This window comes from Kogia breviceps, chromosome 13 (assembly GCF_026419965.1).
Source record: "Kogia breviceps isolate mKogBre1 chromosome 13, mKogBre1 haplotype 1, whole genome shotgun sequence".
NCBI classification, from domain to species: Eukaryota; Metazoa; Chordata; class Mammalia; order Artiodactyla; family Physeteridae; genus Kogia; species Kogia breviceps.
Window position 1 is genome coordinate 34,616,590 of NC_081322.1, and position 18,893 is coordinate 34,635,482.

The 18,893-nt window shown below is 36.0% G+C and overlaps 1 protein-coding gene across 2 annotated transcripts in view; it reads left to right on the plus strand.

Moving 5' to 3' along the window:
* The window catches only part of GRIK2 (glutamate ionotropic receptor kainate type subunit 2), a 671,458-nt gene that overhangs the window by 456,532 nt on the left and 196,033 nt on the right, over window positions 1–18,893 (plus strand). The window lies entirely within an intron of this gene.

The following is an 18,893-nucleotide window of genomic DNA, read 5'->3' on the forward strand; positions in this document are numbered from 1 at the left end:
TGAAAAATTGTCAATGTTAAGATTTGAAAAGTACACGGGCATGCAGCTGTATAAATATACTTATGTGAGGAGCTGCATGTGAACTTTGCTTCTGCTTTCATCTCCTGCAGATATATTTCAGAGGGCATACCATTTATTTTTCAGGACTTTTTCTATTATAATTATATTTTAACCTTGATTTCAATGTAATTGTTTTCATCATGGCAAATTCACTTTTACTTTACTAATCTCCCTAATGAAATCAAATGACAAGTGCTGTTTTAAGCCAGAAATATTTTCATCACCAACAGAATTAAATTAATACTGATAAGCTGGATATTTTTACCCCTCTTATAATTATATATTTTAATTAGATCACACAGTAATGTTTACGTATGCCTACCATGCCATTTGCAAATGGGAATCTTAATTTTAGGACAATCAAGGGGCTGACGATTTAGTGAGTACTTTTACCTACAGAATAAATTTATCAATACTAGTTCTCATGATTCCCCAGGTAATCAATAGGAATGTAAGATTATTGTCCAGAACAAACCTCCACACAATTTTAGCATTTATATAATTTCTAAATTTGATTTATGGTGGCAAATCAAGCCAGGAAGAATTCATAATCTTGTCCTTTTAGTAACAACAAAGGATGTCAGATCTCTAGGCATGTCAAAACAAAACGGCTTATGTTAAAAAGCTCTTGATAATGAAGCAAAACTCATAATCATGAAATGACAGTGATGGAAGTTCATAAGGATTTATAATTACTCCCTTGCTAAGAACCTCAGTAAATACTTGCTCCATCATATCCAAACTTCGGCTGGTCCCTTTAACTTAATTTTATATCTACTTCTCTTTTCAAAAATAACTCTCAAACCCACCAATCCACCAGCCCTGGTCCTCAGATGGAATGTCCTCACAGGGCACTAATATATCCTTTTTCTGCCAGTATATCCTGGATCTCATAACCTGCTGCTGGGACAATTACAGTAACTATGTAACTATCCCTCCTGCTGACAACCTTCTCCCATTGCAATGCACTTCACTCTCCACTGTGAAGATCTAACTCTGTCATTTCCTGCTTCTCTGCTTACAAGTCTTTAGTGAATCCATACTGACCATTAAAAAGGCCCCCAAGTTTTGACCCTGACATTCAAAGCTTTCTACAGTCTTGTCTTCTCCCGCCTTTCCATTGTCATTTCCCATTACTCCCTTCAGGAATCCTGCATTTTAACTGAACTGGGGTAATCAGCTAGCCTATTACTGTGATTGTGTTAGCCCCGTTCCCTTTGTTTGCAATATGTTTCTCTCCATTTCTGAAATATAGAATTTGTCAGTAGTTTATATTATTTAGAATGAATACTATATTATTCTTAAATTATTTCATGTGTACAATATTTCTCCAAACATCACCGACCATTCCTTGGAGAATTAGAATCTGACTAAGCCTCCTGTTTTTACACTACATGTGCCTCTACAATGCTCACAGAGTAAAGAGTGCTGGGCAAGGGACATCTGTCGTCTTCAGCAACCAGTCCCCATACTCCTTTCTATGTTCTTCCTGATCCAGCCAAACTCTCAAATGCATCACTTATTTTATGGCTCCAAATCTTTGCTCACTTCTTTATGATCCCCTGTGAAAAATTTTTCATCCTTCCAGACCCATCTTAGATGACATGCTCTCTGTGAAACTCTTTGATCTTTTCATTTAGTTGTTTATGTTTGGGGCGGGCAGAGGAGTGTACACTTCATGTATCATAATACTCTATCATAGCACTTACCATGCATTTTTTTTATTTTAGAAATTTTGTATATATCTGGGTCTCTATTTGGCATGGATCTGTACAAGGCCAACAATCAAATTTTACACTTTTTAGATCTCTTAGTGTCAGAGAAGAGTGACTTGGGCATAGGAGGCACTCAATAAATATTTGTCAAATTAAATAAAATAACCAATATTTAATTAAGCAGAAAATTAGTGGGATAAGCAACTTTTAAACGGCTGTATTTTAATATTTTTCAAGTGTGCAGGTTATTGCAAACTTCTTGTCCAGACAAAGCAGGTGATTAAGACTACCCATACAATTTCTCAGTATTGCTTAATTACTCAGAGTTATTTTATAAAAAGTATCCAAATATTTTTCTCAATAATAAACAATTTTATATCTGTTAATAAACAAGTGGTATTTAATCTTAGCTTCATATCAGAGCCAGGCATAAAGCTTTTAAAAAATTATTGCTACCTTTAACTGTAGGACATATTCATTTTTTTAAGTTGCACAGGTAATTCTGACCTATAATGATGATTGAGAACTATTTCTCAGATCACTGCTCCATATAACCAAGATGTAAGATCAACTCTGGAACATACTCTAAGCTTACATTTTAATAAATAGGTTACTTATATTTTAGACTATGTCACTGTATTAGTTTCAGAGAGGTGATTTTTGTTAAAAAGAAAGGTACATTATTTGTTTTTATATCACTTAGTTGAAAAACTTCTTTTTCTGAATACTCTGATCACAGAGTATCCACAATCAGGAAAAGATTTGAAGAGATTATTTACATAAGCCAGCTTGGTATAATTTATTGATACTTAATTTACATTTTATAAGGAAGTATGATCATTTGATTTATTTTATGATTATTTTGTCCTTTTCTCTCTTGGAAAATCTCAGAGGAGATTCTGGCTATGTTGTGAATAATGATATCTCCACAGAGAGAAGTTCACTTAATGCTTCTTGTTTGACATTTTTATTATGTGTCTTAAAAAAAGCCAGTGAGGGGCTTCCCTGGTGGCGCAGTGGTTGAGAGTCCGCCTGCAGATGCAGGGGTCACGGGTTCGTGCCCTGGTCCGGGAAGATCCCACATGCCGCGGAGCAACTGAGCCCGTGAGCCATGGCCACTAGGCCTGCGCGTCCGGAGCCTGTGCTCCGCAACGGGAGAGGCCACAGCAGTGAGAGGCCCGCATACCGCAAAAAAACAAAAAAAAACAAAAAAAAAAGCCAGTGAGGTTTTCTAGAATTTGACATTATCAGTGTCTTATCATAATCAGCTGCATTTCTCTTGAATTTTATTTATTTATTTTTTTAATTCATTCTTTTTGTATTTAACAAATATGTACTTAGTGATGATGATATATCAGGCTTTGTGATAACCACCATATTTGATGGAAAAAATAGACACGGTCTCTGCCTTTATGGAGCTTAGAAAATGGTAGGATTCATGAGGGGAACTACACACACACACACACACACGTACCACACACCACACCTTGTGATTAAGATATAAGAGAAAGAAAAATTGTGTGATGCCTTTTACAGAATGATCCAGAGTTACACCAGGGATCAGGAGTGGAAGGATGGGCCAGGTTAGGTCTCACTGCAGAAGGATAGAGAGTTGAAGTTTGAGAAGAAATTATCAAGGTAAAGAGAGGGGGAAGGAATATTCTCAGCAGAGAGAACAGCATATGCAAGGGCCCTAAAGCAGGAAACATGTTGAAAAATTTGCAAAATTGAAAGAAAACCATGATAACTGAGGCTGGTGCCTTTATCTGCTTCTCAGCTTCATTAAATAAGGTTGTATGAATATGGTTCGTTAAAAAAAATAATACACATTTTTGGTACATCTGCTATGTGCTACACATTGTTCAAAGCACTACTCATAGATTTACTCATTTAATTGTCATAATAACCTTGGAGGTAGATACAATTATCCAAACTCTTTTATAGGTGGGAAAGCTGGTATTCAGATTGCCTAAGTAATCTGCTCATGGTCACAGAGCTAGAAAGTAGAGAAGTGGGCTTTCAACCAGTCTGTGTGTCCAACTTGAGCAACCAATACTGTAAAATGAAGTCTCTTGTGGCCCAGGATGGAAAAGTCTAACACTATAGTTTATGACCAGAATAGCATCTTGATTGAGAACTGTTCACCTAAAGCAGTGTTTCTCATCCAGAAATCCGACATATGCTAGAGCACTGTGATGCCGTTACAGGTGTGTCCCCAGACATCTAGACATTTCCTCAGGGGCCAAGATTTAGGCTGCTCTTGCTTGGATGCCTCGGGCTTCTTGTTTCTCCCCTCTCCTAATTTAGCACTCAGTTTTCTTTCAGCTTCTTTAAACCATAATCTCAGATTTTTCTGGGCAATCAAAAGAGTAATGGGGCTTATCTCACATATTCTCTCTCTCTCTTTTTTTTTTTTTTTTTTTTTTGTGGTACGCGGGCATTTCACTGTTGTGGCCTCTCCCGTTGCGGAGCACAGGCTCCGGACGCGCAGGCTCAACGGCCGCTCCGCGGCATGTGGGATCTTCCCGGACCGGGGCACGAACCCACGTCCCCTGCATCGGCAGGTGGACTCTCAACCACCGCGCCACCAGGGAAGCCCTTTAGTCTTATTTTTTATTTTCTTAGCACTTCCTGGAAGGTTGTGTATTTCAGTACTCAGTTTACTTGCTTAGGCTTGTTAGGCTTTATTGTTGCAGCCCACAGATACAGGAGGCTTATCTGGGAGCAAACTCCCAAGGACAGTGGAAGGAATTACAGTACAAAAGAGAGAAATGACCGAATCGTCCCCTAAATGGTTCTGCAACTTCTTCCATAATATCAACAAAAGCAGATTTCTAGGCCTTCAAATCTGTCCCTGCAATAGGGTTTTCCCTCTGATTCTTGTCTTTCCATTGTCACAGAGCGACTGCCAATCACATAGTTCTTAGAGAGTTACTAGCATTCGGGCTTGGAAACCCAAATTATGCAGCTTCACAAAGAAAAAAGGTTTTTCATTCTTATCGATCTCTATACACTTTCTAAGCAGTTTTAAACATGTGTTGTGGAGCTAGTAATATCAAAATAATTTAAGGAAGATACAGTAGGTATACGTGTATAAGTAGTACTTATACATGTACTACTTATACATGTTAATGTGAAATGAGTGCCTCATTCAAACTCAGGCTGCTGGTACCCATCCCTGCAACCAGCTTATTCAAAGGCAACCAAACCTTTTCTCACCATATTTTTTCCTCCTGTTTCAGGGATCATGCTTGCCCTGCATTTCTCCTTTTCATTCTTGCTCTAATAGCTTGATGTGTTTTATTTCAAATAAATTATCATATTCTCCTAGACCTCCAGATTAGCTAGATCAACATAAAACTATTGGTGATGGTATCATAGAGAAAGAAAGCTGTTTGTTTTAATGTGAAATTAGGCATAATTTTTTAAACCTTAGGGTCCCAATCTTTAGAGGCTCTGTAAGTGACCAGAACCTCATTTTTTAACCACATAATCTCTCTCTCTCTCACACACACACACACACACACACACACACACACACACACACACCTGCTTCCTTCCTCCTTCTTTATTAAATCTAATTTTAAAATGCTACCATAATAAAGACCCTTAAGTATTTTCATTTTGTTGTTATATTCTTTTTCATTGCCAACACTATTGTCAACACCATAATTTTTGAAGATTATTTTATTATTAGCAATATATTTTAAGTTCTAGAAGAATGATTGGAGAAATATGAATTTTTGGTTCAGCTTAACTACAGCAAACTACATGGAAATAAGATAATTTTGTGTTAGCTTTCTCATTTTCAAAGATGTAATCACAATAGTGCTGTGTAAAGTTGTGTAACCTAAGTTTTAACTATGCCCTTGATCTGAGACTCAGATGTAAATTTGCAGCTGCTCATAGGACATATATCTACCTGCATGTTGAGGATCAAATTCAACATGATTCAAACCTCCTTCTACAATTCCGACCTTAAAATATCTGTTTCTCCTATATTTCTAAGCTCTGTTTATGGTTCCAGTGCTTTTCTATTCACTCAAGCCAGAGTGGATACCCCAGTCTCTTTAAATTTCATATTCATATTCAGATACCAAAAAGAAAGAAAGAATGGATTATTCTAAGTGAGTTTAACAAAGAAGTGAGTCAAGTAACATTTTGAACAAGGGAGGTATGGTTTGTTCTTGGGTGCTACTGAATGGAGGCTTTACAGAGTCTGATTTAAGAGACATTGTACCCAGAGGCAAGAGGAAAGAGATGGCAACACTGAACAATCGTGTATGAGATTTCTTGGGAATGGATTACATGTGGGGCAAAAACAACTGAGAAAGGTGGACGAGGACTTCAAGGTTAAAAGCCTAAGAGGCAGGGCATTAGCGTTGCCACAGAGCATGATAAAGATGTTGCGCGGCGGGATAATGAGTTCTATTTAGTCGTATCTGAATGGAGATGTTGGCCATAATTTTGTGTAGTCAAATCTTGATTATCCATGTAAGGGGATAATAAATTAGATTCAGAAATGAAATGCAGTTTGGAGATTAGCTAATAGGTGCAAGTCTCCCTTCCCATCAAACCTTTTACTGGAAAAACAGTGAGATGGGACATTTGATTGATTGGAGGTTCAGCTTTTATTTTTATCCCTCTTTCTTCTTTCACTTGAGAATTAAGCTAATGAAATATTTAATGGCCAAAATACAAATGCCAGAAGAAAGACAGTAACAACCAATATCTCCAATCTAAACTGATAATTCAGTCAAGTGGAGGAATTAAATAGCATACCAGTTTTTACTAAAATATGAATGATAATCGCTAAGCCAAACTGTCCTTTAAACCCTATTGCTCTGACATCAGTAAGTATCTTTCCTGAAATGTTGGTGAACAAGCACAACTAGCAGAATTCTATCCCTTTTTTCTTGAAAGCTAATTTCAACCTATTACGCAGTCATTATTTCTATAGGATTCACTACAATTTCAGGTGATTAAATACTACATTTCAGGGAGAAAGACATTCTTCTCAGCTTCCCAAATCCCAGCAGATTTTCTATAGGTATAGAGTGAAAAAAAAACTCTACTTAGAATGATAATTAAGGCCAATAAAGACTTAGATTTTTTTGTACATTATGTACGTTCTCTGAAGTTATTCTTCTGAAAGGAGGTAAACACAGTTTGCAGCAGCTAAGTAGTGCATTAAAGGCGTGTACATGTGTGTGTGATTATGTGAGAATCAGGCATTAAAAAGGATGCCTTTGCTTAGTAGACTTGCAAAACAAAAGAAAGAAAGTAATTTTTGTAGATTTCCTCAGCATGCCCTTGAATTTTGAAAAAAGCTAAAAGTATCAATAAATGATAAACATAGTTTATTACAAATTATTAAGGTAAAATATTCTACCTTAATAGGCATGCTCTGTACACCTGCTACACTATTTTGTTGTTTCTTTAAAACATAAACCACAGATTATTATAGTTACTCATTTTCTATCCAGACTGTTCATGTGAAAGTGCCTTTTTAATGTCTTGAGATGTCAAAATGAGGTTTGTTTTCTAGGCAAGAGAACAATATATGAGCTCACATGGAGACTCTTGTCAGTACTTTTTTATCCTAACAAACCAGTCATCTTTAGTATTGCATCTTGTTGAAAACATTAAGTCGTTCTGATGGTAGCTGCTAGGTTTTTCACTTTGCCCTCCTGGTATTCTCACTTCCAATTGTGATAACCTGTAGTGCACCATAGGCTTCTGACTTGAATGTTAATTAGGGATGGCAGAGTTCAGACTCCAAGAGCCATGGTGATTAGAAGGAAATTTAAAGACCAGGGCTCAGACAATGGAAAGATTTCTCAGCTCTACAGCAGTAAAAGCATAACAGTTGGAATGGCAGAGGCTGAAAAAAGAAATGAATAATACTGTCCTGTCTATAGAGTAATAACATTCAACTGTGTTATTATTATTTATGCTTATCTATTGCTTATTGTTCTTATTGGTCATTTCCTGACAAATTCATGTTCCAAATGAATGGAACACTTTTTTTGGCCTGTGCAGTTAGGTTTCTGTGTATTTTTCCAACTACATTTAGGGTAATCTGAATCATTAAAATGTAATGAAATAGTAGTAGTTAAGTTTATTGTTAACTAATTCCCTTAGATATATGATCCCTTTCCATTTTTAAGATCAAAGTTTACTACATACATTTATGACATTTCCTTAATTGAGCTAAGAAAAAAATAACAAGATTATTTTAGAATGACTAAGATGTAGTTTAGACCAGTGGTAATATTATTAAAAGTGAAATTGTCTACAGGCCTTGGGTAATATAAGAAGTTATAAAACCAAGTAGTCAATAAACTTTACAAATGTTAATGATACTGGATTCAGGTTAAATCTCATCAGGTTTAAAGATAGCATTTTAAATTAATACACGCACCTTAAAATGAATCATTTATGTATAATGTAGCAATCTTCTGAATTTATTTTGAAAGAATTTATAAAACATAATCAATTAAATTAGCACTTAAATACATATTTTGTATAAAACTGATAGATATAAAATTCTTTTCTTTTTTAATCTTCCAATTATGAGATTCACAATTTCTTTCATACTTATTAACCAAAAGTTGGCTAATTAAGAATTAAGCTCTAAAATGGAAATAAAAACAAAAATAAACAAATGGGACCTAATGAAACTTACAAGCTTTTGCACAGCAGAGGAAACCATAAACAAGATGAAAAGACAACCCTCAGAATGGGAGAAAATATTTGCAAATGAAGCAACTGACAAAGGATTAATCTCCAAAATTTACAAGCAGCTCATGCAGCTCAATATCAAAAAACCAAACAACCCCAATCCAAAAATGGGCAGAAGACCTAAATAGACATTTCTCCAAAGAAGATATACGGATTGCCAACACACACAGGAAAGATTGCTCAACATCACTAATCATTAGAGAAATGCAAATCAAAACTACAATGAGGTATCACCTCACACCAGTCAGAATGGCCATCATCAAAAAATCTACAAACAGTAAATGCTGGAGAAGGTGTGGAGAAAAGGGAACCCTCTTGCACTGTTGGTGGGAATGGAAATTGATATAGCCACTATGGAGAACAGTATGGAGGTTCCTTAAAAAACTAAAGATAGAACTACCATACTACCTAGCAATCCCACTACTGGGCATATACCCTGAGAAAACCATAATTCAAAACCATAATTCAAAAAGAGTCCTGTACCACAATGTTCCTTGCAGTTCTGTTTACAATAGCCAGGACATGGAAGCAACCTAAGTGTCCATCGACAGATGATGAATGGATAAAGAAGATGTGGCACATATATACAATGGAATATTAGTTATAAAAAGAAATGGAACGAAACTGAGTTATTTGTAGTGAGGTGGATGGACCTAGAGCCTGTCATACAGAGTGAAGTAAGTCAGAAAGAGAAAAACAAATACTGTATGCTAACACATATATATGTAATCTAAAAAGAAATGTTTCTGATGAACCTAGGGGCAGGACAGGAATAAAGACGCAGATGTAGAGAATGGACTTGAGGACACGGGGACGGGGAGGTACGGTAAGCTGGGACGAAGTGAGAGAGTGACATGGACATATATACACTACCAAATGTAAAATAGATAGCTAGTTGGAAGCAGCTGCATAGCACAGGGAGATTAGCTCGGTGCTTTGTGACCACCTAGAGGGGTGGGAGGGAGATGCAAGACGGAGGAGATATGGGGATGTATATATATATATATAGCTGATTCATTTTGTTATAAAGCAGAAACTAACACACCATTGTAAAGCAATTATACTCCAATAAAGATGTTTAAAAAAAAGAATTAAAATGAAAAACAAAAAGAATTAAGCTCTAAAAATCTCTGTTATTTCTCACTAACATAATAAATGTTTCCATGAAATTTTCCCAAATAATAAACAATAATATATATTTTTGAAGCAATTTAGGATAAACATAAGAACAACCAACCCTTTTCAGAGGGAAAAAATGCAAACTGTTTAAAAGTTAGGACATGAGAATATTGGTTCATTCTGCTTGGAGGTGTTTGACCAAGGCTTGACTCCTCAGTTGGCAGATGGTCTGGAGCCCCTATACCAGCTGTGAAGCAGGAGATGAGGGCTGAACTGTTACTTCAGAAAAGCTACTTATGATGTTCCCAAGTCAGATCTAAAGAAAAACAGAAGCTGAAGGAACAACACATAAAAGTCCCCTTCGTTAAGAGCCTTGTTTTCTGTTTAAACTTGCACTCTATTTTTCATCTTTAATCTACTCTTTCAGTACTGGTGCTCATTTAAATTTATTCTGGTATTGGCTGTACAGTGCTAACAATTAGAATTGTCTAAATCTGTAATCAGAGTATTCACTAGATGTCCATAATAGGAGTTATTCTTATTAATACTGTAAAAGATATGCTCCTTCTTAACTTTCCAATAAAATTCTCAATGAAGATTCAGGAAAAAAACAATGCAAAAACAATGAAAACAGTGGTAGTATAAGCTAAAGTTCAAAGGAGACCATATACTGTAATTTCAGTAGAATATCCGTCAAATAGAGCTTCTGAGGACAGATTGCTGATTATCTTTTTTTTTTTTAACATCTTTATTGGAGTATCTGATTATCTTTTAAAACAACATTAGTGGGCCCTACTTATGAGTTCAGACAAAGTGATTTTATGTTTTTTATAATATAAATATAGGAAAATAATTTATTTTTGAATGTTTCCCTTGAGTCATTTTATAGAAATATTCCTATATTTAAGAGATTTACAAGTAATTGTCTTTGGTAGTTTAGATATTTAATCATGCTTCTTATGCAGACATATAATTTCATCTCTGCCTTTACTAATTTTAATTGCTTTTATCTGTTTTATTTTTATTTGTATTTGGTGAGAACTTCACTCTCTGAGCCTGTTTTCCTTGTTTTGATAGTATTTTCTTTATTAACTACAATAATAGATGTATTCTCAAGAAGACTTTTTATTCCTAGTTTTCCAATTAATTATTTTTCAAGATTGGACACTAATTATTATTGAATACATTGGTCATCTATGGAAATTATTAATTTTTCCAGTTGTATTTATTTTTCTGATAAATGTGTTAATCAATTTCTAAATATTAAAAATAGTTGCATTCCAGAGATAAACTATTATTATTATTATTTTTTTTTGCGGTACGTGGGCCTCTCACTGTCGCTGCCTCTCCCGTTGCGGAGCACAGGACGCGCAGGCTCAGCGGCCATGGCTCACGGGCCCAGCTGCTCCGCGGCATGTGGGATCTTCCCGGACCGGAGCATGAACCCGTGTCCTCTTAATCAGCAGGTGGACTCTCAACCACTGCGCCACCAGGGAAGCCCCTGATAAACTATTATTGATTATGGTAGAAAAATATTTCAATGGACTGCCATGCTTTGTTTACTATATTGTTTTTAGGTATATTTGACAGTGACTGCTCCTTAATTTCAGTATTTCACCATTTTGTTAGCTTTTTATGTCAATGTTATACTAACTTCATTTAAAAAGAAGGGAACTGGTTCCACAGCATTTGCTATGCTCTAAAGCAGTCTATGTATCATTAGGTTATTTGTTTTACATTAGGGCAAAAATAAAAACTCCACAGTATTTAGATTTTTTTCTGGGAAGATTTATTTAATAACTGATACAATTTCTTTCATGGTTACTGACCTATTCATTTTATTACTTCTTTTTGAGTCAATTTAAATGGTGCATTGATGCATGACAAGGTATTTTCTTCTTTCCTATTTTCTACTTCACCTCTTTTTCTTCTATTTCCTTATTATTTTCTCCTGCTTTCCTTGTGTTTTGTGTTATCTGTCTTCCAGCTATTTTTTACTTAAGTGCTCTATTTATTTTGTTTTAAATAATTTAATGATAAATTTATATAAGGCTGAGTTTTTCCCTGAAAAGTGCTTTGAAGATACTTTTAAAATACGTAGGGCTTCCCTGGTGGCGCAGTGGTTGAGAATCCGCCTGCCGATGCAGGGGACACGGGTTCGTGCCCCGGTCCGGGAAGATCCCACATGCCGCAGAGCGGCTGGACCCGTGAGCCATGGCCGCTGAGCCTGCGCGTCCGGAGCCTGTGCTCCGCAACGGGAGAGGCCACAACAGTGAGAGGCCTGCGTATCACAAAAAAAAAAAAATAAATAAAAATAAAATAAAATAAAATAAAATACGTAGTACATCTTAATGGTTAGCAGAGTGCTTTGGAGTTATGCAGAACCTTTATCTCTCAAGTGACATCAAGCTTTGAAATTCAGATAACAGTGGACTGTTTTGGGAGGGCTGTGGCCTTCCATCTGGATGGTCTAATAAATACTTATATCTATGTATCTATTCTCTGTGTTGCATAATTTCTGAAAGGAATCCTACAGCCTGTAGTCCAGGTGACATCATCCTGGCTGCTAGCATTCTTAATGAAGAAGGAAAAACAGGCTGGAGAACTTAATTTTGACTGATACAAACTGTAATTTAGTTCTCTAGATTTTAGCATGGTGAATCCAGGGTCACGTCGATTCAATTTCTCCTTAAGTTTTCTGCCAGGGTCAGGGCAAGGGAGGTGGGTAGTTTACCAGAAATGTGTTGGAGAATCTATCTAGTTTTCTGGTTGGTACAGAGTATGGACCTCTGAGCAAGAAATTCTGATGGGGAAAAGAACAAAACATTTTTTTCAGCAACCTTTACGAGACCAAGGCTTTTTGGTTTTCTGTGGCCTTACATTTAGTGTCAATTCTTTCAAAAAGATAGTGAAGTTTCCTCATCAATTGCCTTATAACTGTATATTTTCAGGAACTAAAAAAAAAAAAAAGAAAGAAAAGGTCATGAATCCCAGCTAGATGAGTAGGTCAACTTGACCACCCTACCCTGCTAATAGCAACATACGTGGTACACGGGCCTCTCACTGTTGTGGCCTCTCCCGTTGCGGAGCACAGGCTCCGGACGCACAGGCTCAGCGGCCATGGCTCACGGGCCCAGCCGCTCCGCTGCATGTGGGATCTTCCCGGACCGGGGCATGAACCCATGTCCCCTGCATCGGCAGGCGGACTCTCAACCACTGCGCCACCAGGGAAGTCCCCATTCTTCTTTTTTAAACAGAAGTCATCACCACAGCTAGTCCTCTGTTTTCGCTCTGCTTATACAACTTATTTCTTAAGAGCTGTCCATAACATGTTTTATCTCTCAAGTAGAATGAAGCCCTTTTTGATGACGTGTTCATGCTCTTGCCCCAGTGTTTTTACACATTGCCTACAACCTACCAATTATCTTCCACACACGATTTTCTGTACACATCTGAATTCCATGCCCACAAGTTTTAGCAAGACTTTGTTACTCTTACTTTTTACTGTTGGGAATTTTTATATTTGCCCAGCGCTTCAGAACTACTTTGGTAAGGAATTAGGAGAGGGGATGCCAGTGCCTGCTTTTCACAAAATCTTGAGCCTATTTGCTCTAGGAGTAGGAATCTATTAGGTGAAGAAGGAATGCCAGATATTTCAGGCTGTGGGAAAAGGCACAGACATGTGAAAGTGATTAGAGTATATGAATAACTACCTGTAAGTAGTCCACTACAGATGGAGCACAGACAATGTGGGAGAGAAGTAGTGGTTGAGGGTGAGCCGGCAGGCAACAGCAGAGAAGAAAGCCTTTGTAGGCCCCCTGAAGGAATTTAGCCTGCCTGCTATTCGTAATGGGGCAATTTTGAAGGATTTTAAGTATTCTGTTTGCCTTGACAGGTAATTATAAATTCAGGGCTTCCCAGGAATATAAAGAGTCTGGGAAAAAATGTACTATTCTTTGAGTCTGGAAAGTTGTGGGTGTCACATGACAATCATGAGACCTGCAAGACCAGTAAGTCCTGAATTATGTCAGGTACTTACAGCCAAACTTCCCTTTCAGATCAATATCTGATTCTCAGGTCCTGATCTCTGTGTTTTAAACCACACTTGATTACTTGACATGGATTCCTAATTGCTTCTCTTTATTTGAGATTTAAATGGTACTCATAATGACAGATTATATCCTGACTCCAATTAACCCTACCACAGTGACTCAAGAAAGAAAAGTACAGACCTCTTTCCATGGCAGAAAGCACGTGCATGTTTTATTTTCCTGGCATCATCACTAAAGTGACTGTCTTTTGCCTAGAAATCCAGAATAACAGATGATTCCCCTTGTTCTTACCCATTTATCAGTCAATGTATTTTATTAGGTCCACTACTTAAAAGGCATTTATGCCATTAATTAGACACCTAAACAGTAATGAGTACTATTAACTTGAATCCTATAAATTTTATGTTCTGAGCTCTCTTAGCTTTAGTTCTCTTTAGTAATTAATTAAAAGAATAACATGAATTTGTTTTAACCACCTTGTTTGAATAAACCCATATTGGTCAAACAAACCAACAGAATGTTGTTTTGTTTTGTTTTGTTTTGTTTTGTTTTAACCACTTCATTTAAGAACTAATAGAAGAGAAATGCCTTTGTCACATAGCTGTTTGGAAAGCATTTCATATTATATGGAGAATTTTTTATACTGCATTGAAATGCAATTAGAGCCAAAGCCATAATTTTTTTTTCATGTTTGTCATAGCCTTGTGCTCTTAAAAAGAAAATCTAAATTTATATTTAGAACTTTTAAATTTGCAGTTGTTTGGCAAATATGATGTTCTCTGACCTTAGAACAAAACAGTACTTTTATAATACAGCCTGCAATTTCTATGCTCTGTAGCAATAGCATACTGTGTTTATTATTTGATTACATCAGAATATCCGAGTGTGCTCCACAATTCTGATAGGTGTGTAATGCAGGCACACCCTACAATGACTCTGGTTAATAGATTTTAGGAAATACTGAATCTGCCTTCCAATGCAGGGGACGTAGTTTCAATCCCTGGTCAGGGAACTAAGATCTCACATGCCGCAGGGCAACTAAGCCCACGCGCCTCAACTAGAGAGCCCGTGTGCCACAAACTACAGAGCCCATGCACCCTGGAGCCTGTGCACCACAACTAGAGAGAGAAAAGCCCAGAGCCACAACTAGAGAGAAGCCCGTGTGCCACAACGAAGATCCCACATGCCACAACTAAGACCCAATGCAGCCAAAAATAAAATTAAAAGAAAAAAAAAAGGAAATACTGAGTTAAGCCAAATCCATTAGGTTTCTTTATCACCAAGTCTTTCATAAGTTCATATGTATCATGGATACCTCAAAGGGATGCAATTATATAGAATTTCCAAATATTTTAAATTGCAGAATGTTTTCTTGAAAATGACACTTGTGGGATAATTTTCCAGAAGAACACACTATGTACAAATACACTATATTTAGGTTAAATCATAACAATTTTTAGGTCCTCATTGATATTTATGATGGAATTTACTTACATATGCAAATCTTTAAACTGCCTACCCCACTAACCCACAGCAGAGGAGCAGAAAGATTTACAGTTAGTTGACACTTGGTAACTGAATTTACTACCTAACTGAGAAAGGGCTTTTCTGCAGGTTGAAGGGATAAATGGAGGTGAGAAAATCTAGGTTCAAATCTTGAGTCTGCCACTTGGTAGATGATTTACCTTGGGCAAGTTACCTTACTTTATAATGAGGATAATAATAATGTACAACTTAAAAGTTTGTATTAGAGATAAACATTTAGAAAATATAAGCATAGTTCCTGGCACAAAATTATCAATAAGTGATCATTTTAATGGGTATAAAATAATTTAAAAATTACTAAGTAATGAATGGTGCTCATGTTTAATATTTTCCCCTAAGGCTTTCTAACATGTTTATGAACATCTTCCTCTTAGAAACCATCATTCCTCTTCTTCAGGCCATGTGCTGCTTCATTTCTCTTGGCTTGAACAACTCTTACTTCTCCCCATTTATCTAATTTATACTCATTCTACAATCCATTTTTCTGATGCCCTTTTCTCTAGGATGATTTATCTGACTATTTTGGGACATTTTTACTTTCCTTTAACTGGCACCTAGTGGTCTTTTTTCTATACAGTTTATTTCTTAGGTACTTATGTGAAAACTTGTATTATTAGTTTACATTTTCCCATGCAAGTTCTGTATTTCAAGTAGATTAAAAGATGCTTAGGAGAAGCACCTTAGTCCTAAAGCAGGATATTTTCTTTTAAATGATGGATACTCAATAAACATTTGTTGATTTTATTGATTATAAAATGCAGCTGCTTAAAAGTTATACTCACCATTCACTGTGTAAAAAAGAACTTTCAGTAGATACGTGCCGCTAACTACTGATCATTGATGGATAATTCTCACTGCACGTATTTTACATGCATATTCAGGAACATTGAAGAGACTGCCAGTATTTGATCAACGTTTGGGTGTGATGAGGGTAGAAAGCCAGTTAGTCTCAGTTCTTTATTCTAATCCAGTTTTCTATCAGCGTATTTCAGCTGTTTGGGGAGAAACATAAGTAGAGTCAGTGGATGGCTAATGTTGAGTCCTCCTTCCTAAGACCAAAGAGTCTCCAAACTCTGTTTTACTAAACTATAAGAAACAGAATCCTAATGATTGAAAACTCCACTTTGCAATCATTTGACAAATCATATCTTCCTCCTTTTGGTTTGCTTTTCTCTCTCCCAAACATGCATTCAAATTCATCCAGTGTCTAAATAGTAAAAAATTACCTAAAGGGAGACTATTGTATTGGGTTGGCCAGAAAGTTCGTTCGGATTTTTCCATGCCATCTTATGGAAAAACCAGAACAAACTTTTTGGCCAAGCCAATAGAAAGACAAATCCTCAACCTCATTTCCTGAATCAAAATTGTTTTTAGGTAGATGCTTAAAAATGATCAGGAAAAAGAATGCCATTCTAAGCAGGATATCAACTCAAGCACTTATGATCAACAGTAACTATATTTGGATAGGATTTTAGAATTTTATAGGAATAAAGTCTGCTTCCTAACTTAGGTCCTCATGATATTATCTCCCCCTATTTTTCTTGCTCCACACTCTCTTTTCACTTAAATCATATAGCGCTGTTTATTCTTTTCAGCATCCACATGAATAATTCTCTCTCTTCAAAATATCTCTGTCTAGACCACTTTAAGGCAGTAGTTTTCACTGCTGACTGCATATAGGACCAGCTACATCATTTCCATCCCCAGTGCAAAGGAAAAATGAGGATCTCCTGTAAAGTAATTATTTAGAACTTCAAAAGGTCACCAGCAGAGTGTTAAACCTAGCACAAGTCTTCAGAGTGTTGGGTCCTGTGCAACTACACAGGTTATACCCATAAAACTGACCCAACTGTACAATACAATCACCTAGAAAGTGTTTTAAAAATAATAATGCCAGGGTAGCATCCTAGATAAACTGCATCAGAATCTCTGGGAGTGGAGCACAGGCATCAGCATTATACTTTTAATTGTAAAATATTTAATTTAATTTTAATGTGCAACCAGGGCTGAGAACTGAATTCAAATGCTATTTCCCTGTGACTTTGCATTGTACTTACTTGTTTATTTGTCTGTCTCTGTCACTAGACTCTGATGTTCCTTCAGAGTAGGTACCATGTTTTATTAGTCTTCTTATCTTCATGACACAGAACAATGCCTGGAATATTATGGACATCTATTAAGTGGTTTTTGAATGGATGAATAAATGAATGAATAGATAGATATTAATATGACCTGTTTATTCATTTTATAGATAATAATCAAGGAGAAAAGAAAATAAAAGCAGACTTACTGGATGATAATTTAAAAGTGAAAAGAGAAAGCATGCTCTTAGAAGATAATGGGATAAAGTAAAAAAGGGATTTGAGAAATTCTATCTAAACATTTGCCATTTTTTAACTGCGTTGTTTATCTTTTTACTAAGTTATAAAAATTATTTTATTGAAATATAGTTGATGTACAATATTATGTTAGTTTCAGGTGTACTACCTAATCTGCACACATTATGATCACCAGGATAACTCTAGTAACCATCTATCCCCATTCAAAGTTCTTACCATATTGTTGATCATATTCCCTATGCAGTATATTACATCACCATTGCTTATTTATTTTATAACTGGAGGTTTGTACTTCTTAATTCCCTTCACCTATATTGTAATTTCCAGCCCCCTCTCCTCTGGCAAGCACCGTTTGTTCTCTGTATCAGTGAGTCTGTTTTCATTTTGTTTTGTTTGTTTATTAGTTTTGTTCACATATAAGTGAGATCATATGGTATTTGTCTTTCTGTCTCTGATTTATTTCACTTAGCAAAGTATACTTTAGATCCATCCATGTAGCAAATGGCAAGATTTCAGGGTTTTTTTTGTTTATGGCTGAGTAATATTCATATATATATATATATATATATATATATATATATAAAATATTTATCCAGTCATCTGTTGATGGACATTTATATTGCTTCCATATCTAGGCTATTATAAGTAATGTTACAATAAACATTGGTGTACATATATCTTTTTAAATTAGTGTTTTTTTCCTCTGTGGATAAATACCGAGAGTGGAGTTGCTGGATTATACGGCAGTTCAATTTTTAGTTTTTTGAGGAACCTCTTTACTGAGTTCCATAGGGGCGGCACCAATTTACAATCCCACCAAAAGTGCATGAGGGATGTCTTTTCCACACATCCTTGCCAAAACTTGTTATTTGTTGTCTTTTAGATGATAGCCATTCTGACAAGTGTGAAGTGACTTGCATTTCCCTGATGATTAGTGATGTTGAACATCTTTTCACGTTTCTGTTGGCCGTCTGTATGTCTTCTTTGGAAAAATGTTTATTCAGGTCCTCTGCCCATTTTTTAATTGTGTTGTATGTTTGTTTGTTTTTTTTTTTTTTGATGTTGAGTTATATGCGTACTTTGCATATGTTGGATATTAATCCCTTATCAGATATATCATTTGCAGATATCTTCTCCCATTAAGTAGGCTGCTTTTTCATTTTCTTGATGATTTTCTTTGCTGTGTAGAAACTTTTTAGTTGGATATAGTCCTATTTGTTTACTTTTGCTTTTGTTTTCCTTGTCTGAGGAGACATATGCAAAAAAGTATTGCTAAGACAGATGTCAAAGAATGTACAGCCTATGTTTTCCTCTAGGAA